The sequence below is a fragment of the Sus scrofa genome, chromosome 15, assembly GCF_054392235.1.
Source record: "Sus scrofa isolate SSC_HxYL_T2T_F1_AM1 chromosome 15, Sscrofa_HxYL_maternal_Yorkshire_Landrace_v2.0, whole genome shotgun sequence".
Classification (NCBI taxonomy): Eukaryota; Metazoa; Chordata; class Mammalia; order Artiodactyla; family Suidae; genus Sus; species Sus scrofa.
In genome coordinates, this window is record NC_139397.1 from 60,294,597 (window position 1) to 60,318,511 (window position 23,915).

Below are 23,915 nucleotides of genomic sequence, written 5' to 3' on the forward strand. Positions count from 1 at the left end.
TTTACAGATAGAGAAACTAAGGCAGAGACTGTAAGAACTGATTTACTTGGAACCAGACAATAACAAATAATTCCTTCTTTCCATTATGTTGCCTACTGTAATTAGAAAGATTTGCTGTCTCATTCATCATTGTCCAATAGGAATACACTGTAAGCCACATAAGTAACTCAAAAATTTTAAAAAGTTTATTATGAGTCCCTGTTGTGGCTCAGTGGTTAACAAATCCAACTAGGAACCATGAGTTTGCAGGTTTGATCCCTGGCCTCACTCAGTGGGTTAAGGATCCAGCATTGCCATGAGCTGTGGTGTAGGTCGCAGACGCAGCTCGGATCTGGCATTGCTATGGCTGTGGTTTAGGACAGTGGCTTCAGCTCTGATTAGACCCCTAGCCTGGGAACCCCATATGCAACGGATGAGGCTCTAGAAAAAGACAAAAAAAAAAAAAAAATCCAATATATAATATTGTAATCCAATATATCGAAATAGTTATCATTCCAACATGTAATCAATATAAAAATCATGAATAAGATATTTTAACTTTTTTTTCTTTTTTCTTTTTTTTTTTGTCTTTTTGCCTTTTCTAGAGCCAGATCCTTAAGCCACTGAGCAAGGCCAGGGATACGAACCCACAACCTCATGGTTCCTAGTCAGATTCATTAACCACTGAGCCACAACAGGAACTCCCTTAACATTTTTTTTTTTTTAATGCTAAGTCTTAGAAATCTGGTATTTTACAATGACTCAAAATTTCAGTGTGGAACTAAAAATAATAAAAGTGGCTAGAAAAAATTATTTCCTTAGAATCTCTGAATCTTTTATTTCATGTGCTCAATAGCCACATGTAACCTTACTGGGTTAGGGCAAATATAATTGCTCTTACTGTCCACAGAGGCTGGGCAGTATTAGGAGTCAGCCAGCCTGTGTTTGCATACTGGTTTCACTACGGCTAACTGGGTAACAATGGGCAATTGATTTTCTATGCCCCAGGCTTCTCATATGTAAAATATTTAACAGGGTTGTAAGAATGAAATGAGGTATTACTTAGTGCCTGACAAGAGTAGGTATTAAATGTTAGCTACTGTTGTCATTCTCTCACAGAACACATAAGAACTAATTCTTATTTATGCCCTCCCCCAATGAAATTTGTAAGAAACCAAACATTAGATCTGTAACAGGACTAGTTATGTGTTGAATTGTCATTAAAAAGATATGTTGAAGTCCTTACCCCTAGTGCCTCAAAATGGAGCTTTATTTGGAAACATGATAGTTGGAGATATAATTAGTTAAGGTGAAGTCATACTGGAATAGTGTTAATGCCAGGAGACAGCTCTCTTAATTCTTTATATCCTTGATTTAAGATATCAAATAACAGACTGTAGCTTCATTATTGATATTGACAAACGCTTCTACTAATCTGATATTTAGCATCCCTTATCTCATTATTACTCCCATCTTGCATGTGAGAAAACAGATATATAGAAAGATTAAATGATTTTCCCAGGTTATGTAAACCCATGAGTGAGCCTGCCAACTGAACCCAGGTCCATCTGATTTGAAAGCCCATGGGCTTTCTACTATTCCACTATGCATCTCTGAGTCACACAACAAGAGTAGTTCCACTTAGTGTTTATAATGTGCTCCACATCATGCTAAGAGCTATATATGCATTATTTCATTTAATGGTAGAGGCTCTTTTTCTAAATTCTGCTTAAATTCACTGATTGACTGCTAACTGTCCACTTCATCTACCAGATAGGATGCTCATACTGATTTCTTGGTTTTGTGGGATAAGGGCCCCTGAACTGGGTTTCAGGAGACTTGGGTGACAGGTAATAACTTTGTGCACATTCAAGCACTTCTGAAATCACAAATATGTGATACCTTAATTCTTTGCAGCCTATGAGAAAGCTATTTTTGCTTGTTGTAATATTCTTGATGCCATATGTTTTGTTTTATAATTATCAAATAATTACGAAAATGGAAAAAAAGTTTGCATGTTTTTGACGAAAGAAAATATATTCCTCTCTTTTCCAAAAGTCAGCTGGGTCTTATCAGCTTTGCAAAATGATGAATGAATGCCTTGTTCATTATTATTGCCTAAGTCATTCTTATTTATGCCAGTAATTCAAGGATTATGTTTTGATTGTTCCTGAGAGATGAAAACACTTTCTTGCTGATGAATAAACACTGCCACTTTTAAAATATTTGTATGCAAAATGTCTTTAAAGCCATTATGAAATGCTTTGCAAGAGCATTAGGAAGCTGTTTTTTGAAGGGCATTTTTTTTCCTACCTTTTCTTTTATGCTAAGCAGTCCAATTGAAAGGCCTTTCAGAGTTAACTTGTTTAAGCAGTACCAATGTTTTAGCGTAATGAATAACTTTTTATAGAAGACAATCACACACAATTCAACATGCTGGTATTTCTGTTTCTGTGCACCACCAATGCAGGGATTCTGTGGTAGAATCTCTTTCTTTGAGAAAGCTGAAGCGATCAAAACCCTGATTAACCTCTGATATTCACGTGGTGCTCTTGATCTTGAGGACTGCAGCAGTAACAAAGCGTTAATGGCAGCCATATGCTTAGGGTATTGTGGGTATGGGTGACCCAAATGTGAACTTGGGGGTGACTGATGCTAACTGTTATTTGTTTCAGGTTTGGTGTGGAGATTACTGATGAAGAGTTGGAGTTGCTACTTGACAGAATCCCTCTTGATGAAGATGGAAATGTCAGATACCTCCAATTCATGGCCACGTTTGATTCTTGGTACTCCTCTTTCACATTTTCTCATTCCTTGGCAGTTTTCTCTTCTTGCTATTTTTAATTCAGAGAATGGACCCCCACAAGAATTAAGATAATTTAAAATTTCTCTTCATGAATTTGTATCTCATTTATTAATGTTTTACAAGCGACAGATTTTCAAAATAACATGTTAACCAAAAAGTAGAATCTTTTTAACGGTGATTCATGGCAGTTCATTTAAAAATATTTAACATCTCAGTGGAGTTCCCATCGTGGCTCAGTGGTTAACGAATCCGACTAGGAACCATGAGGTTGTGGGTTCAATCCCTGGCCTTGCTCAGTGGGTTAAGGATCTAGCACTGCCATGAGCTGTGGTGTAGGTTGCAGACTCGGCTCGGATCCCGTGTTGCTATGGCTGTGGCATAGGCCGGTGGCTACAGCTCCGATTGGACCCCTGGCCTGGGAACTTCCATATGCCGCAGGAGCGGCCCTAGAAAAGGCAAAAAGACAAAAAATAAAAATAAAAAATAAAAATATTTAACATCTCAGTATCTGAAAAATAGACATGAAAAGGGATAGTATGACTGGGCTGTCAAAGGGAGAGGAGTGTAAACTGCAGAGTTGGGAAAAGAATTTAAGCAGCAATAGTCAAGTCTTGGAGATGGACTTTCTCAAACTGCCCTAAAAGCACTCCCTCCTACACTGACATTTTGCCCCCTCCCTTATCGCCCATGGACTATCAGTTTACAAGACTTCCTCCTACTTCCTTCCAGTGGGGTCCAGCTTGGACAGTAGAGTACATGGTTGTTGCCGATGATTGTGTTAAAGGCAGAGCAAGAAGCTTTCTAAAATATTCCCCAGTCTATATTTCTTTACCATGGAACCCAAGTTTTTAGTCTTTTCTAAAATCTTTTATGGATTTCACAGAGTAGTTCAAAGCTTAAGTATTTAAAATTCTGATCAGTGTTGACCATTATTCCTCAAATACCTTAAGGGATCTAGCAGTCCCAGGCATCTGCTGTTTTTGGCTGAGACCACAGAAAGGTGGCCCCCATCCTCCTTAAAGATACTTCTTTTCTCCAGAGCAATTTCAGGAAATAACTATCTTCATCCCATACATTTCCTACACTGTCCTCCAAATCACGTAACTGTCCCCTTTAACCATGAAACCCACCGGTCATTTCCCATTAGCTCTTGATAGCACAGTAGACCTGATTTAATTTGAAGGTCATGACAAGACACATCCCTCCAAATTATTTTCTATCATACCTATCACAGAGCCTGAAATTTTCACCTTAAGGGACCCAGATTTTGGAGTCAGAAGGTACTGATCTGTGGAAGAAGCTATTAAGATGCTGATATTGCTTAGAGGGGTAATACTTTGTCAGTCATTAATGCTTAGTGTAGCATTTCCCAAAGTGTATCAGAGGAATATTAGTGTCATAGGATTGTCAAGGCTCTAAGCCTTAAAAGGGTTCCAATGCCAAATAAGTTTGGGAAACTTATTAAGTTTCTAATTACGTAAAAGTTAAATGAATTCCTTTCCTGAAAGACAGGCTTTAATATTGGTAGCATGTGTCGTGAATCTCCAGGAGAGAAGAAACAGATCCTAAGACAAGTAGTTTATGTCAACAGCCATCCCAAGAAATACCAGGAAGGTATCAGGGAAGTATGACAGGGAGGGAAGAAGGTCCATACAGGATTTCATTAATGAGCATTAATGTTGCTGGTGTGGGTGTCTGGGGCTCTCCCACTAGAACCTCCGAGAAACTGTAGAGAACTGCAGTTCTCAGAGCCATGTCTGCTGAGGACAAGGAAAAGGAGCAGATCTCCATCAACTCCTACCTGCCACTGGTTGAGGGCTCCTCCTGGCAGCATAAATATGCTGGCTCTGCACAGAGGCTGGCAGAGCTGCTCCCAGTCAGAAAATGCCCTCTGGAAGAGTCATATTTATTCATCCTTCTAGTTTTTCAATATTTGGGGAACCACCTACTATGTATCAGGTATTTATATTAAATGCTTGGAATACAGAGATAAGATGTCTTACTCTATAGCAAGAAAGACAGACAATAAAGGAGAAACTGCAATAAAACATGATGTTATAATAGAAGAAATACAAGATATTAAGGAAGCTTTTAACAACATGTCCTAGTTCAGACTAAAGGTGAGGAAAGGCTCCCTAAGGAAGGGAAGACAGGAGAGTTAGCTAGGAAAAAGTAGAAAATAACCAGAGAGAAAGAGCATTTTAGGTAGAGAATAGGCACATTCCAGAAATGAAAAGATCTGAATTTTACTAATGCCTGGAGTTCAAGTGAGAGAAGAGAGATAGACCAGGCTTGAGAGAAAGATGAATGCCAGGCTGGGCAAGCATTACAAACAGGCATTTTTAAGAAATATGAGCTTTATTTGAAAGGTACAGAAAGTTGTTTGTGATGGTTTTGTTTTGCTGTTTTTGCTTTTTAATTTTAGGGCTGTACCTATAGCATAAGGAAGTTCCCAGGCTAGGGGTCAAATCAGAGCCACAGCTTCCAGCCTACACCACAGCCACAGCAACACCAGATCCAAGCTACATCTGCGACCTAAACTACAGCTCACAGCAATGCCCCATACTTAACTCACTGATTGAAGCCATGGATACTTGTTGAATCCTCATGGATACTGGTCACATTTGTTACTGCTGAGCCATGGCGGGGAGGGACTCCCACGGTGGTCTTTTTAATGTGTCAACTTGGCTAGACTAATGATCCCTAGTAATTCACTCCAACACTAATCAAGGTGTTGCTAGATTAGGTTGTGAAGGTATTTTGCAAGTGTGATTAAAACTCATAATCAGGGGAGTTCCCGTCGTGGCGCAGTGGTTAACGAATCCGACTAGGAACCATGAGGTTGCGGGTTCAGTCCCTGCCCTTGCTCAGTGGGTTAACGATCCGGCGTTACCGTGAGCTGTGGTGTAGGTTGCAGACGCGGCTCGGATCCCGCGTTGCTGTGGCTCTGGTATAGGCCGGTGGCTACAGCTCCGATTCAACCCCTAGCCTGGGAACCTCAATATGCCACGGGAGCGGCCCAAGAAATAGCAACAACAACAACAACAACAAAAGACAAAAAAAAAAAACTCATAATCAGTTGACTTTAAGTAAGGGGATTATGTAAACAATCTGGGTGAACTTGATTCAATCAGTTGAAAGGCCCTAAAAGCAGAACCAAGTCTTCTCTGAAGAAGAAATTCTGCCTATAGACAGCAACTTTACCTCATGCCTGGGAATTCCACCCTGCCCTTACTGACAGTCTGCCCTATGGAGCTTGAACTTGCCCAGCCATCCTAAACCACTGTAAACCATTTCTTTACAATAAATCTCTTAGCATTTATCTCCTACTGGTTCTGCTTCTCTGGTTGAACCCTGACTAATGCCATTAAAGGATTTAAAACATGTAATGACCATCAAATTTGTTTTTAAAGACACTCTATCTAAATTTAGAGGGATTTGAGAGGGAGCAATATTTAAGTCAAATAGACACTTCAGAAGAAAGCTGTTAAAACAGTTCAGGTTAGAGAAAATGATGGCTTGATCAAGATAGTAAAAGTACAGATGAGTGAAGCAAGTAATTTAGAAATATTTTGAAAGTAAGCTATACAAGGCTTGATTTTTTAATTTGATGTAGAGGTGAGGAAGAAGTATTTAAGGATAATTCCTAGGGGTCTGGCTAGGGTGACTGGGTAGCTGGGGGTGTCATTAACTTAGATAAAGGAACACTGAAAGAGGAACAGGTTGTGATGGTGCAGGTGAAGATCATGAGTTCAGTTTTAGACATGTGGAGTTCAGACTGTGATACTTTCAAGAGGTGGTATCCAATAAGCAATCAGAGATATGGGTCTGAAGCTCAAGAGAGCTCTTGGCTATAGATAGAAATTTGGAAGTCACCTTCATATAAAGATGAGCTGAGGCTACAGGATTAGATGAGACTGTAAAGGAAAATACACAAAGTGAGTTGAGAAGAAGACTTTGAACAGAGATGCTATTGAAGGAATGAACAGAGAAAGAGGTGCTGGCAAGAGAACCTAAGAAGTAGTAGAACCCATGACAGAAAGAAAGCCAAGAAAAATGGTAATGGAAGCCAAGAACACAGATGGCTTCAAGAAGGAGACAGTGGTCAGTCATTTCAAAAGCAGTCAAAATATTAAGCAAACTATGCATTTTTATTGAATTTGGACACATGGAGATGATGACCCTGCTGAGATGAGTTCCAGTAGAGTAATGGGGTCCAAAACCATATTGTAGTGGACTGAGGGGTGAGTGGAACTTGAGAGGATAGAGACCGAGAATGCAGACCTCTTTCAAGAGTTTAGCTACGAAGGAGAAAAGAAAGAGAAGACAAACAGGAAGGAGAAGTGGAGTCAAAGAAGTCTTTTTTTAAAGATGAGTAGTATGAGCACTATTAAACTGTTAAATGCTGACAGGGGCAGTATCAAGGCAGAGGTTAAAAACAGAGAAAAAAGACAGGGAATTATTGATGGATCCTGTGAAAGAAAAAATCAAGAACACAGGCAAACAGGCAAAATAAGCAAACAATGGGTTTATAAGCTTTTAAACATCAGGAGCTTCCCTTTTTCTTCCCTTTTTACTGTGAAGTAAGATGAAGGTTATTTACTGAGAGTGAGGCAGGGAAACAAATGAGAGTGTATGTGTTTTGAAGAAACTGAAAAAAGTGTTCAAATAAGCACAGTGGAGAATGGGATATAGAGCTGACTGAGGGAACACAGTAGGAAGTGACAGAAAATGTTGAGGGAGTTCCTGTCATGGCGCAGTGGTTAACGAATCCGACTAGGAACCATGAGGTTGCGGGTTCGGTCCCTGCTCTTGCTCAGTGGGTTAATGATCCGGCGTTGCCGTGAACTGTGGTGTAGATTGCAGACGCGGCTCGGATCCAGCGTTGCTGTGGCTCTGGTGTAGGCTGGTGGCTGCAGCTCCGATTCAACCCCTAGCCTGGGAACCTCCATATGCCATGGGAACGGCCCAAGAAATAGCAAAAAAAGACACACACAAAAAAAAAAAAAAAAAAGAAAAGAAAAAAGAAAAGAAAATGTTGAGACCACAGGTGAGGGTGGTGGCACTGAATTTATAGTGATGGTTATAAATCTACTCAGTAGGTGTGATTTTCCCCACCTGGATGCAGGTGAAGACAAAATGAACAGCTGGGCTCATCTAGGTCTGGGAATCTTCCAGACAGATGTGAATGAAAGAAAACAAAGCAAGAGAGATAATATTGACAAGAAAATGAGTAACATACAGGAAAGTAAAACCTAAGCTGTGTTCCAGCTTAGAGAGGGAAGTGGGAACATGTGTGCAATGACAGACTTGGGGGGAAGCAGAAGGGTCAAAGGACTAAAACAGAAGATAACAGTTAGGAATAGGCTGAAAGTATGAGTTGATAGTTACAGTTATTTTGGAAGAGGCAAATAGATATGAGTAAAAACTAATATTTACTTAGAATTTATTTTTTCTTTTTTAATTACTCAATGAATTTTATTACATTTATAATTGTACATACTTAGAATTTAATATGTTCTTAGTACTGTGTTAAGCCCCATATAATTTCTACAGCTACTAATTAAGTATTATTATCATTCCCAACATTGTCTTGGCAGAGTCAGTAAGAACTAAAGATGCCTAAAGAGGGTAGAAGAGAAATGGCCAGGAACTGGCACTGAGGACGGAGGACAATGAGCATCTTCTATTAAAAGGGCCTCTGGGGAAGCAGTGTCCCTTGTGGAAGACCAGATTTCAGTTAAACTAGACTGTAACATTTAGAAGAAGTTATGGATGTAGCAAAGTTTATTCCTTGTGGATTGGGTGTTCGGACAGGCACAGTGGGGGGATTGTAGAAGGAAGGGAGGAGTAAGAGTTTGGAAGAGGCAACAAGAAGCCCAGATGAACATCAGAATGAAAGACCCCTGAGACAGCATATAGGGTTAGAAAATTGAGAGGGTTACATCACAGATAATGCAACAAGGAAAATAAGTGTGAGGTCACATGGATTTAGACTTTAGAAGAAATCTTCAAACAAAACCATCCAGTCCCTATTTTTAGCTTATCTCTCATTCTGTCTCTACAACCGATGGATAACTTAAATTCTCAGACTGTAAAAATAGCCAGGATTTATTGACTATTTACTATACATCGACACATTACATGTATTAATGTAATTATAATTTACTTAATCATTACAACAGCACTATGAGGTATATACCATTATCATCTCTATTGTACAGTGAAACCTTAAATAGCTGCTATCTGGTAGAGCCTGAACTTGAGCCCTATTCACTGACTCTGGACATGTTATTCTTACTGCGGGGCTTTCATTTCTCTCCCTACAACTGTCTTTCCTATACTGTACACCTCCGCTAGCAGAAAAAGGTCTCTCCATACATTAACACTTAAGAAAAATCTAAATGTTAATGTATTACAGATTATGATAATTTCAACACATCCAAAAGTAACCTTTAACACTATACTCTATAAGTGGATTTTGAAATAAAGACAGTTCATCTTGGACTTTATCCAAGGAGCTTACATTCTTCTTCAGTTACTCAAAGACATCCCATACGCAGAAAATAGTCTTAAGGCATACAGCCCAAAGATAGTACTTTAGCACAGATCTAATGTATTTTAAAAAATCATCTGTTATACTATAACTTTATACTGTCCTCAGGGTGGAAACCAGCCTATGATATTTATCCCTGAGGACAAAAAATAAGTTACTGTCAGGCTTGCTATTTTAAATTCTGTAACAGACAGTGTCTTTTTTTTTTTTTAAGCACCATAAATTTTTATGTATTTAACCCAAAGACAAAAAATGCACAAGCAAAGTAGGTTTCATACATATAAGCAGAAATCCCATTATAGAAATTCTCCTTTCTTATCATGGACTTGGAGAAGAGACTTGTGGCTGCCTGATGGGAGGGGGAGGGAGTGGGAGGGATCGGGAGCTTGGGCTTATCAGACACAACTTAGAATAGATTTACAAGGAGATCCTGCTGAATAGCATTGAGAACTTTGTCTAGATACTCATGTTGCAACAGAAGAAAGGGTGGGGGAAAAAATATAATTGTAATGTATACATGTAAAGATAACCTGACCCCCTTGCTGTACCGTGGGAAAATAAAAAGAAAAAAAAAAGAAATTCTCCTTTCTTGTTATTTAATTTTTTTTTTTCATTTTGACCGCACCTGTGGGATACAGAAGTTCCCGGGCCAGGGACTGAACCTAAATGTTAGATCCTTAACCCACCGGGCCACCAGGGAACTCCTTAACAGTTTTAAAATATCAAAGCATAGTACAGTTCTTTCCCCTTGCCCAGGGAGGATACATTCCAAGACCCCTCAGGGGATGCCTGAAACCACAGATAGTACCAAACCCTATATATACTATTTTTTTCCTTTCATACACACTTATAATAAAATATAATTTATAAATTAGGCACAGTAAGAGATTAACAATAATAAGCTAGAACAATTATAGCAATGTACTATTGAAAAAAAAAAAAAAAAAAAGGCTGGAGTTCCTGTCATGGCTTAGTGCTTAGCAAACCCAACTAGCATCCATGAGAACTTCGGTTAGATCCCTGGCCTCACTCAGTGGGTTAAGGATCTGGCATTGCCGTGAGCTGTGGTGTAGGTTGCAAACTCAAATTGCATCCCACGTTGCTGTGGCTCTGGCATAGGCCTGTGGCTACATCTCTGATTGGACCCCTAGCCTTGGAACCTCCATATGCTGTGGGTGTGGCCCTAAAAAGTCAAAAAAAAAAAAAAAAGGCTAGGTGAATGTGATCTCTCTCTCTGAAAATAGCTTATTGTACCAAGTTAATGCCTTTTCCATCTTAACTAAACACTTAATACTCACTGTGGCTGTAATTTTTTTAGTCTGAGGTGTGCCTGCAAAACTAGCACAAATTTTGTGAGTTGCCTTCTTCACAATTTCATGGATACAAGATTTATTCCTACCATAGATCTTAGCAACCTCAGCATACAATTTCTTTCCTTATTAGGTTGAGAATTTTCACTTAAAGGAAGCACTTTACAGCTTCTCTTAGGCATATCATAATTGCCAGCATCACTATTCTTGCACTTTGAAGCCATTATTAAGAAAAATAAAGGTGACTTGAACACAAGAACTGTGACATCTCAACAATCGACTGATAACCAAGATAGCTACTAAGTGACTAACACATGGATTATGCTAGACAAAGGGATGATCCACATCTAAGCAGGACAGAGGGGGAAGACAAGAGATTTCACACTACTCAGAACAGCGGGCAACTTAAAACTTATAAACTGCTTATTTCTGGAATTTTCCATTTAATATTTTCAAACTGAGGTTGACTTCCAGTAACTGAAACCATGAAAAGTGAAAGTCAGGACAAAGGAGGACTACTGTAATCTGAGTACAGAATGCAAGAAGTAATAAAAAATACTCAGAAGTTCCCACCATGGTGCAGTGGGTTAACAACCTGACAGCTCAGGTTGCTACGGAGGTTCGGGTTTGATCCCGGCCCCCAGCGCAATGCGTTAAAGGATCTGATGTTGCCACAGCTGCAGCTTGGATTCAATCCCTAGCCTGGGAACTTCCATATGCCATGGGTGCAACCATTAAAAAAATACAATGAGGAGTTCCCGTCGTGGTGCAGTGGTTAACGAATCCGACTAGGAACCATGAGGTTGCGGGTTCAGTCCCTGCCCTTGCTCAGTGGGTTAACAATCCGGCGTTGCCGTGAGCTGTGGTGTAGGTTGCAGATGCGGCTCGGATCCCGTGTTGCTGTGGCTCTGGCATAGGCCAGTGGCTACAGCTCCGATTAGACCCCTAGCCTGGGAACCTCCATATGCCGCGGGAGCGGCCCAAAGAAATAGCAAAAAGACAAAAAAAAAAAAAAAAAAAAAAAAAAAATACAATGAAATAAAAAATGAAGACTCAGAAAAGAAACAAACAACATTTGAATTCTAGGAATCTTAATGTTGATTTTTTGCAACTAGACTTTGCTTTAAGCAGATGGCATTTCCAAGGAAACTAAAAGACTTAAATAGAAATGTGGTGTGAGGCCTCATATTTAATGAAGGTCTTTTATTTACTCTCAACAGGTAACTACAATAGGAAAGCTTAAAACTGAAGATTATATCTCAGTTACTCTTAAGCTCTTCAGTCAGGACATTGTAATGTGTACTAAAGGACATTCTTCAGAAACCAAAAAAAAAAAAAAAAAATACAATCTATATTAGCAAAAAATATATTTTGGAAAAGAGATAATACTATATATGCTATCATAAATTTAGGTTTGTTTCATTGTATTTTAGCATTTATTCTTCAACCAAATACGTGGGGACAGAAACACATATTTTCCTGATTGATCTATGTTTAATTGGATACTTATATTATTTTAGTATGTGGTTAAATCATATTTAATATTCAAAAAGTATTTAAGAATGATACTCTTGCCTTTAAAGAAGTATTTGGGGATTAGTTTTACAACTTTATTTAATATCTCTCATTAAACTTTTTTTCCAACTAGATCACTTTTATCTTTAATATACAGACAAGGGTTTTTTACAGAACTAGAACAAACAATCCAAAAATGTATATGGAACCATAAAAGACCCAGAATTGCCAAAGCAATCCTGAGGAACAAAAACCAAGCAGGAGGCATCACTCTCCCAGACTTCAGGCAATATTACAAAGGCAAGTAATCAAGACAGTGTGGTACTGGTACCAAAACAGACATACAGACCAATGAAACAGAATAAAGAACTCCGAAATAAACCCAGACACCTATGATCAATTCATCTTCAATAAAAGAGGCAAGAATACAAAATGGGAAAAAGACAGTCTTTTCAGCAGGTGGTGCTGGGAAAACTGGACAGCCACATATAAATCAACAAAACTGGAACACACCCTCACATCATACACAAAAATAAACTCAAAATGGCTTAAAGACTTAAATATAAGACAAGACACCATCAAACTCCTAGAAGAGAACATAGGCAAAACATTCTCTGACATCAACCTTACAAATGTTTATAATAAACCAATAGGACCTAATCAAACTGACAAGCTTTTGCACAGCGAAGGAAACCATAGGGGGAAAAAAAAAAAAAAAAGGGATAACCTATGGAATGGGAGAAAATAGTTTCAAACAATACAACTGACAAGGGCTTAATCTCTAAAATATACGAACGACTTATACAGCTCAACAGCAAAAAAAACCAACAACCCAACTGAAAAATGGGCAAAAGACCTGAATAGAAATTTCTCCAAAGAAAATATACAGATGGCCAACAGGCACATGAAAAAATGCTCAACATCACTGATTATTAGAGAAGTGCATATCAAAACTACTATGAGGTACCACCTCACACCAGTCAAAATGGCCATCATTAACAAGTCAACGAATAACAAATGCTGGAGAGGGTATGGAGAAAAGGGAACCCTCCTACACTGTTGGTGGGAATGCAAATTGGTACAACCGCTATGGAAAACAGTATGGAGGTACCTCAGAAAACTAAATATAGAACTACCATATGATCCAGCAAGCCCACTCTTGGGCATGTATGGGACAGAACTTTCCTTGAAAAAGATATATGCACCTGTATGTTCACTACAGCACAGTTCACAACAGCCAAGACATGGAAACAACCTAAATGTCCATTGACAGATGACTGGATTAAGAAGTAGTACATATACACAATGGAATACTACTCAACCATAAAAAAGAACAAAATAATGCCATTTGCAGCAACATGGATGGAACTAGAGACTCTCATACTAAGTGATATATGTCAGAAAGAGAAAGACAAATACCATATGATATCACTTATATCTGGAATCTAATATAGGGCACAAATAAACCTTTCCACAGAAAAGAAACTCATGGACTTGGAGAACAGACTTGTGGTTGCCAAGGGGTAAGAGGGAGGGAGTGGGACGGACTGGGAATCTGGGGTTAATAGATGCAAACTATTGCCTTTGGAATGAATAAGCCATGAGATCCTGCTGTATAGCACTGGGAACTATATCTAGTCACTTGTGATGGAGCATGTTGGAGGATAATGTGAAAAAAAGAATGTGTATATATGTATGTATGACTGGGTCACTTTGCTATACAGTAGAAAATTGACAGAACTATAATGGAAAAAATAAAAATCATTTAAAAAAATACACAAGGAAATACAGTGCAGAATAAAAGTGTTTTTCATCACCTCTCTTCCCTTCATTATTGTCAAAATCTTTAATACCGTGTTATCTTAGAAAACATCTATATACTATTATAAAGTAAATTCTTGGGCTCTAGAAAAAGTATCTTCAATCATTATTTCCCCCCTTTTTTATTAAAGAATAATTTATTTACAATGTAGTGCTGATTTCTGTTGTACAGCAAAGTGACTCAGTCATACATACATACATATATACACATTCCCTAATTTTTTAAATTTATTTTTTTGTCTTTTTTTTTTTTTTTTTTTTTTTTGTCTTTTAGGGCCACACCGGCAGCATATGGAGGTTCCCAGGCTAGGAGCTGAGTCGGAGCTGTAGCCACCAGCCTACACCAGAGCCACAGCAACACAAGATCTGAGCCATGTCTGTGACCTACACCACAGCTCACAGCAATGACAGATCCTTAACCCACTGAGCAAGATCAGGGATCGAACCTGCATCGTCATCCTAGTCGGGTTCGTTAACCACTGAGCCATGATGGGAACTCCTACATTCCCTAATATTACCTTTCATTATGGTCTATCCCAAAAGGCTGGATATAGTTCCCTGTGCTATATAGTAGGACCTCACTGCTTACCTATTCTAAATGTAATAGTTGCATCTACCAACCCCAAGCTCCCAAGCCATCCCACTCCCTCCCCCTTGGCAACAATAAGTCTGTTCTCTCTCTCTCTCTTTTTTTTTCCCCCTTTAGAGTCGCATCTGTGGCATATGAAAGTTCCCAGGCTAGGGATCGAAACAGAGCTACAGCTCTCAGCCTACACCGCAGCCACAGCCACACCAGATATGAGATGCACCTGCAACTACACCGTAGCTTGTGGCAATATCGGATCCTTAACCCACTGACCTAGGCCAGGAATTGAACCCACATCCTCATGGATACTAGTTGTATTCTTAACCCGCTGAGCCACAGCGGGAACTCCACAAGAACAGACTATGTTTGTGAGTCTGTTTCTGTTTTGTAGTGGTTTTTTTTTTTGTAGGTTCATTTGTGCCATATTTTAGATTCCACATATAAGTGATAATCATATGGTATTTGTCTCTTTCTGACTTTACTAAGTATGATAATCTCTAATTGCAACCATGTTGCTGCAAATTTCAGACTTTATTTCAAAATGGAGAAACAATTTAAGCTAATATTCCAGAAATATACTTTTCTAACATTATTAGATGTTAAAATAAAAGCACAGTATCAAAAAACACCAATCAAAACCAGGGTGACAGAAAACTCATTAACCCAGAACATGTATGCTAGCTCTCTTGGCACGTGACCTACCCCCTACCAGTCCTGAGTAATAAGTATTGTCTTTTCTCCATCCTGTGCTCCAAAGTAAGGTGGACTACTTAAGAGATCCATGGGCTTGAGCTTGAAAGATTCCAGGGGGCCAGGTGAAACTGAGCCTAAAATGTGAGAATTAACTACTGCGATCCTGGTATTAACAACCACAAGTGGTCAGGGTCACTCTAAACCCCTAGAGGACCTCCCAGTTGCCTTTTGGGCCATATGGCCTTGACAGATGTAGAAAGATAGAAAGATACATAGCTAGATAGAACTATATATGAGGGATATTGTTTGCTTTTAAAAATCAGACTACCCTCAAAAAGAGAAGGATATAAGATATTTGATATTGGAGGGAAGTCCCTTACTTATGTTAACAAAAATGAATACCCATGAAGTGCTTTGAATAATGGCTTTTTTTAAAAATAATCTCAACATGGATTTAATAAAATAGAAAGGCCTGGGTTTCAGTCCTCAGTTCTGCCACTTACTAGATGTGAGACTTTAGCAAGTCTCTTAATCTCCAACAGAACGCACCTTCATTTGTGAAATGAGCAAGATAGTCAAACTTAACCTACCAACCCAAAGGATTATTTCTAGGGTCAAACTGGTTACAAGTAAACATGTAAAATCACTCTATAAATTCTAAAGCAGTCTCCATATCAGATATCCATAATATTAACAAGACAACTGGGTAAAGTCTGCATTCACTTCAACACTACAACTTAAAGTGGGTGGCTAGTTTCCTCACACTCCCTTTGCATTCCCTGTTCCTCCAGACATGGTAAAACCTGGTTTCTGCAGAATATAATTTAACTTGAGTTACTGGGAAACAAAGTAATTAGACAATGAATAACAGCCCACACAGGATACAGCTTAAGATTTGCGCAAAAGAATGATGAGATGTTTGATCCTGAGCAGGTGTTCTCCCTAGATTGTTTAACCTCAGGCTGACTGAGTTTGAAAAATACAACATGTTCCCAGATGGGTAAACCCTGGGGCCATAGGCTTTACGGAATTGCATAGGTTCACAGGAGAGCCTGTGGGAGGAGGTCAGGGAAATTTTCCAAGTATTAAGGGCCTGGCTGGAAACCTTACCTTGAAGAAGTCTTGTTGCTGCGCACAAGCCCCCTTCCTGAAATAGTAGCAGGACAACGCCAGTCTGTGCACAACCTGGCTAGAGGCTATAAAATGTGGAGAGATGTTCACTGGCCTCCGGCGGACTCTAGGCAGCAGAGCATGCCGGGAAAGGTGCCGGGCATGCCGGGAAAGGTGCCGGGCATGCCGGGAAAGACGCGGGTGTCCTGGAACATGGCTGTTCTAACCCTGAGAGAGGAAAAATGCGATGCAGAGTCCTGGGGCCTTTTCATGACAGGGATGGCTCAGGGGCAGTGCTTATGTTCAGTTATGTCAGAAGTGAGATTGCCCTAGCAGTGTATGTTTTAGAGATGTTTTTACAAGGCAAGACGGCTTGGGTTGTTTACAACTAGCATCTCTTCTCCAAGATGTGTCTCCTCCTTTGGGTTTCCCTTGTACTTCAGCTTGATCTAGATGGCCCAAAGGGGACTGTTACCTGGGGTTCTTCCCACAGTTCCGAGTGTTAATGACCCCCACCTGGGCTGACTTCCTCATCCTGGCTCTTTAAGTCTTCTCTGCCTGGGCTCTTCTAATTTTTTACAATACAGCAGGGAGAAATGTCTCTGAACTTTTAGTTTTCCACCTGAAATGGATAATGCAGGCCCTCAGAAGTTTCCAAAATTGTACTTTAACTCCTAGTGTAAGTTTATTCGTGTTAAACAAATTCATTTTATGCTTGCATTAATTTGGGACAAGCCTGGCCTTATGTGAGTGGATTATGGATGAAATGCTATTAAATAGAACTCTATCTTTGACCAGACTGACCACAATATGCAAACAAATTGGAATACGGCTTCTGTGTCATTTTGAACACAACAAAGGATATAGGATTTACACTTTTCCTTCTCTCTTGTGCTTGCTTTCCCCCCACCTTCCCCGCGCCGGCCCCCGGCTTTCTGTATGACTGTGCCGGAGATTGACAAGGCATTTGATTTTGTGGTCTGATTTCACATTAGAGCTTTTCTAAGTGCTAAGTGGAAGACTTTCCTAACTCCCAGGTGAAACTATCATCGTTACTGCATTTTTCATATGTAATATAATCTAGTTCAAATTTTAGGACAAATAGATCCATCTGTGCAAATTAACCCCTGCAATTCAGTTAGCTTCCAAACTCTGCTGTTTTCTTAAAATCTGTTTTAAAATATTCTGTTAAATGTAGTTTAATATACTTACAAAATGTATCTTTCTCGTTCAGTGCTTTGTAGTTTGTGGGAAGGATTGTCTTTAAGTTAAAAGCAATCAGAGTTGCTTTATGAGATTTACAAAATATAGCAGAAGAATTGAAGGGAATAATTCAAGTTAGTGAGAAAATATTCAATCATTGACAAAATATTAATTACATCAATAAGCAAGTTATAATGGATTATGTCTGATATTCTATTTTAGAGTGAATATAGTATAATATAAAACATGTTTATAATCATAATCATCACCTACTAAAAATCTATCACTTGTGTCATTCTAAACTAACCAACATTTTTAAATGAAATTTAAACTTTTGAGATCACCATTTTCATGGATAAAAATATAGATGTAACTATAGATGTAGCTATAGATACATCTCTGTATAAATGACCTCAGTGTTAAGTTTTATGCTTATTTGAATGTTGCCACTTAATATTAAGGCTTTAATAATCATTTAAAAATTCCAGAGAATGTTCCCTTCAAAAACAACCCCCCCCAAAACACAACTTTACATGTCTTGTCTCTTCTTTGCAATATAACTTATTTCTATACTTGTTACTATTTTTTTTCCTAACACGCAACGGAAATTATGTGAATTTTATAAAAAATGTTTTGAAAAGCACAAAAATGTGTAATATGAGAGATAACACCCTTCCACAATAAAGGTTCCCTCCCTCACCCAAAATAATTACTTTGGCTGCTTGATGCTTCATCCTCCAGATTTTTAATCATACCTATACTAACATATATTATTCTTTTAAAATAAAATTATACTTGAAAAATTATTCTGTCACTTTATTTTTTCACTAAATCAATCTCAGATACCTGTGTTAATATTTGTATACTTAATTCTTTTTAAAAGCCTATATAGTATTCCTTGTGTAGATGTACCATAATTTACTAAAACAACCCCTTACTAATATAAATATTGATTGTATGTAATTTCTCCTTACAATTCAGCCTCTTGAACTGTGTCCTTTTTTTCCTTTCCACTGCAAACAAGCACCACTCCCAATTTGGTGTTTTCCAGGAACAGTTTATTTCTTTTCATTTGGCCTGTTCCAGGAACAGTTTATTTCTTTTCATTTGGCCTGTTTTCTGACTTTTAGGTTTTGTCCTTTTCTTTCTGAATTATCCTTTTTATTCTCCAACTTTTTTCCCATTTAGGACAAAGGTCCTCTATACACAAAATCTTTCCTCTCTGGTACCAGTGTGCTTTCCTCACTCTCTTTCCAGGAGTGAAGAGAAAGAGGCCCTGAATATCAGGTTTCTGATAAGAAACAAGGGGCTGCTACCAGCAGGGAGCCTTGTCAAGATCTCCCTCATTCTGAGCACTCCATTCCCACGTGAACAACAATGAATGGAGATTTCACCCGCCCACCCCACATTGTTCAAGTTGTCCTTTGCCCTTTCTGTCAAATCTTGGCACCCAGGAGACAGCAGAACATGTTCTGAATTCAACCCTGGGGAGCCACCAATCAATATCATTTGACTCTTCTTACCCATTTGTTGTTCTCTTTCTATGCCTGACGTCCAGTGAGGCCTAAGCTCTTCTTTGTCGTGGCCCCTTCTTGGCTGGCCCAGCTAACCCCTATAGGGTGGGATGGCTCACTCCATCCCCTAGGCAGAAGGCCACAGGCAGAGAGTAGAGCGAGGACAAGGTACAAGGCTGAGTCTTGAGACATAGGTTCTCTTACTGCTTCAGCTGCAGCCTCAGAGGCTGTGGAGAAAGACTATTTTATCTTTTTGTGATCTTAGTTATCAAATACCAGTTAAGAACATTAATTGTCCACCTAACTCACAGAATACTGTAAAGAATGGAAATCTATAAAATGCTTTGAAAAGAAGATTCCAAAGAAACAGTTTATTATTTTATACATCTCTTCTTTTTTGTGCATATATTTTAACTGACTTCCTTTGCTTATATCTACAACTCATTTCTGGTTTTTCCTGCTGTACGAACATATACTTGGCCATGAATTAATTCTTCTTTATGAAACACAGACAATATATTTATATTTATTTCCAAAGAAACTTTCTTTCAGCAGAGGTTTTTTTTGTGTTGTTTGTTTTTTTTTGGGGGGGGTTATTTTTGAAGGGAACATTCTCTGGAATTTTTAAATGATTATTAAAGCCTTAATATTAAGTGGCAACATTCAAATAAGCATAAAAACTTTATAGAGATTAAACTCCTATCTGATAGTAAGTTAGGTACTTAGAAAATTAGAGTAATTCTTCTAAGCCATAAATAAGTTGGTTAGAAAAATCAAAACCCTGGAGTTTCTGCTGTGGCATAGTGGGTTAATAATCTGATGCAGTGGCTCAGGTTGCTATGGAGGTGTGGGTTCAATCCCCAGCACAGGGCAGTGGGTCATAGGATCCAATACAGATTGGAGCTATGGGTCAAATTCAGTCCCTTGCCTTGGAACTTACATATGCCATGAGTGTAACAATGAAAGAAAGAAAGAAAGAAAGAAAGAAAGAAAGAAAGAAAGAAAGAAAGAAAGAAAGAAAGAAAGAAAGAAAGAAAGAAAGAAAGAAGGAAGGAAAAGAAAGAAAGAAAAGAGAGAGAGAGAGAGAAAGAAAAGAAAAGAAAGGAAAAGAAAAACCAAAACTCTAAACCAACTCTGCATTTGACTCTAGGCCAATGTCTTATTGCTCTGTATTTGAACCTTCCAACTTTAGTATTGGTGGAACTTTGATGCCAAATGCCAGCTGCCTTTTAATAATCAGATAACAGATTGTGGGATGGTTAGAACAGCTCTACATGACACTGAACTTAAGGGAAAAGTGTTTAATGCTCTTCAGGTTTAAAGAAAATTTTAGGAGTTTAAATGCGACAGAATTTCAGAAAATCGGAGATCTCATCTCCTGTCATAGTTCATGGTAAAAGAAAAGGATGAGAAATTCTGTTTTAACTATTATGTAACATTTTTTCAATTAAAAAAAATGAGTCTTGATTATGCATGTGTTCTATTTCTTTCCTTAGTTGAAAACAGCCCATTTCTAAGTATACATTACTCTCACACACCCTCTCTAGTTCAGTCCTTCCTTCCCTGGTGCATTTTAATACCATACCAATGCACTCTAACAATAATTATTGTTTGGCCTTTGATTCTTAAAGACAGAGGAAAATGCAAATTTGTCACTTTATCAGTAAGTGTATTACTTCTAATAGACTATATACAATCTCATAACTCATCTCAGTCTGAATAATCAAGATCATTTGAATTTTTTCTTTCTTTTCTTTTTCTCTTTTTGCTTTTTAGGGCTGTACCCATAGCATATGGAGGTTCCCAGGCTAGGGGCTGAATCGGAGCTGCACCTGCAGCCTACACCACAGCCACAGCAACATGGGATCCAAGCTGTGTCTGGGACATACACCACTGCACACAGCAATGCTGGATCCTTAACCTACTGAGCAAGGTCAGGAATCAAACCGGCGTCCTCATGGATACTAATTGAGTTTGTTACCATTGAGGAACAATGGGAACTCTGAATTTTTTTTTTTCCTTTTTACAGCCATGTGGCATATGAAAGTTCCCAGGCTAAGTGTTGAATTGGAGCTACAGCTGCCAGACTACGCCACAACCACAGCAATGCCAGATCCAAGCCACATTTGCAACCTACACCACTGAGCGAGTCCAGGGATCAAACCTACATCCTCCCTGGTATTATGTTGGGCTCTTAACCCACCAAGCCACAAGAGGAACTCTTTGAATTTTTTGAATTTTCAACACTTCACTGTAATAAAAGAAAGCCCAGTGACTCAAAGTTCAGTAGAACTACACAATAATGGGTGTCATGTGGCTGATTAAAGTGACTTTAATTTAATAATCCCATCGAGCATTTCATCTTTGCTATACAAATGATAGAGTCTCAGGCCATCAAGTAGAAAGAAGGGACTTAGTAGAATGTGTGACTAGTGAGGAGAGACTGCCAATGTCCCAAATAGCTCCAGTAAACTACAGCAACTGCACATCTGCCAAGTTGGAAAATAACAGTGTATTGAAGGTTTTAGAAGGGAGTTGAGTGTAAATAGCATCAATCACTAGGCTAAGGTTCCAAATAACTATATGACTTTAATAGGAGCTCTTAAATAAGTGGTACCAACAAAAGAATTAATTACATATAAAATTATAAGTCAAGCTTTCACAAAATTAAGGGTTGAGGAAGTCACTCTAACATTCTTTAATAAAAGGAAGATCTTGTGAAATGTTGGCAGAGGCAGGTGGTAAGCCAAATGGCCTGCTAGCTGGTTAATTATCGGAGGCAGTTATGCTTCTGGATTTGTATTTATATTGGTCCAATTTGGCTTAGTTACCTTGGACCCTTGGTGAAGTTACCCAGTCTATCTAGGGTATTAGCTCCTGGAGGCATGAACAGCTGCTGCCAAAATAAGTCCCAGACCTAATTTCTCCACCTCCCCCTCAGCCCCTGCTTTCTCCACGACCTACCAAAATCTAGATTAAGTATATCTAAAATCAAATGAGTACATAAACATTTAGAGAGCATTAATGAAGAACATGAGTTTTGGAGTTAGACAAACCTCCCTTGGAATCCCAACTCAGCCGCTTACTAGTTGTGTGATCTTAGTCAAGTTATTTAATTTCTCTGAACCTTATTTATACCTGAATATCTGAATAATGAAGATAAAAATATCTATGTCACAGAGTCACCACAAGGAGTAATTATTTTAGCCAAATACTAAATGGAATGTATCAGCGAGAAGAATGTATCATTATAATTATTAAGTTTCTTGACTGGTCTTTATGTCTGCTATCACACACACACACACACACACACACACACACAAATAGAATAAAGGTAGAATTCATACTTAATCCTCAGAAAGAAGGACTTTGCTGATAATAACATATGAGATATGGTGTAATAGTACTATTAATACTACCTTACTTCTTTTGGAAAAAGACTTTGTAAGTAAATTATGTCTTCATAATTCATCAGTTGCCAGTTGGATAACATTTGTAGCATTTTTAGACAGCAGGAAAATAGACTTAAAATGGTTGGTGTTCATAGCAGTATTTTTAAATGTGTTTTTTTCAGTTTCATCAAAATTAAAAGCTCAAAGTTCCCTTGTGGCTCAGCAGGTTAAGGATCTGGCATTGTCACTGTAGCAGCTTGGGCCATTAATGTGGTGTGGCCTGGGAATTCCTGGCCTGGGAACTTTTGCATGCCACAGGTGCGGCCCCAAAAACCTAAAATGTCTACTCTCGAAAGGATATCATTAAGAAATGAAAAAAGCAAGCTACAAACATGTTTGAAAAAGGATTTACATTTTAAAATATATAAAGGGAAAACTGGACAGCTATATGTAAAAGAATAAAACTAGAGCATTTCTAACACTGTATATTAAAATAAACTCAAAATGAATTAAAGACCTAAATGTTACAGATGCAGCTCAGATCCAGTGCTGCTGTGACTGTGGCATTGGCCTGCGGCGGCAACTCTGATTCGACCCCTCACCTGGGAACTTCCAAATGCCACAAGTGCAGTCCTAAAAAGAAAGAAAAAAAAGACAGAGAGAGGGAGAAAAGGCAACCTACTGAAAGTGAGAAAATATTTGCAAATGATAAGACCAATAAGAGGTTAATACCCAAAATATATAAGCATCTCATGAAACTCAACATCAGAAAAGCAAACAGGAGTTCCCATCGTGGCGCAGTGGTTAACGAATCCGACTAGGAACCATGAGGTTTAGGGTTCGATCCCTGGCCTTGTTCAGTGGGTTAACCATCCGGCATTGCTGTGAGCTGTAGTGTAGGTCATAGATGTAGCTTGGATCTGGTGTTGCTGTGGCTCTGGTGTAGGCCGGTGGCTACAGCTCCGATTAGACCCCTAGCCTGGGAACCTCCATATGCCACAGGAACGGCCCAAAAAATGGCAAAAAAAGACAAAAAAAAAAAAAAAAAGAAAGAAAAGCAAACAACCCAATAAAAAAATGGACAGAAGACCTAAATGGATATTTTTCCAAAGAAGACATACAAGTGGCCAATAGGCACATGAAAAGATATTCAATATCATTAATCATCAGGGAAATGTAAATCAAAACCACAATGAGACATCACACACAGCTGTTCAGAATGGCCATCATCAAAAAGCCCATGAATAGCAAAAGTTGTTGAGGATGTGGAGAAAAGGGAACCCTCATACACTGTTGGTGAGAGTGTAAATTGGTGCAGCCACCTGTGGAAAATAGTATGAAAGTTCCTTAAAAAATGAAAAATAGGGAGTTCCTGTTGTGGCTCAGCGGGTTACGAACCCAACTAGTATCCTTGAGGACATGGGTTCGAT

The 23,915-nt window shown here is 38.7% G+C and overlaps 1 long non-coding RNA gene across 2 annotated transcripts in view; it reads right to left on the reverse strand.

Annotated features, from left to right (window-relative positions):
• The window catches only part of LOC146395868 (uncharacterized), a 187,514-nt gene extending 170,980 nt beyond the window's left edge, over window positions 1–16,534 (reverse strand). The window contains exon 1 of one of the 2 annotated variants that reach the window (XR_014830449.1): window positions 16,377–16,534. This is a non-coding gene — a long non-coding RNA (uncharacterized LOC146395868). The remainder of the gene's footprint in view (window positions 1–16,376) is intronic. The other variant, XR_014830448.1, reaches the window with a different exon arrangement.
• Between the last annotated feature and the right edge of the window lie 7,381 nt (window positions 16,535–23,915).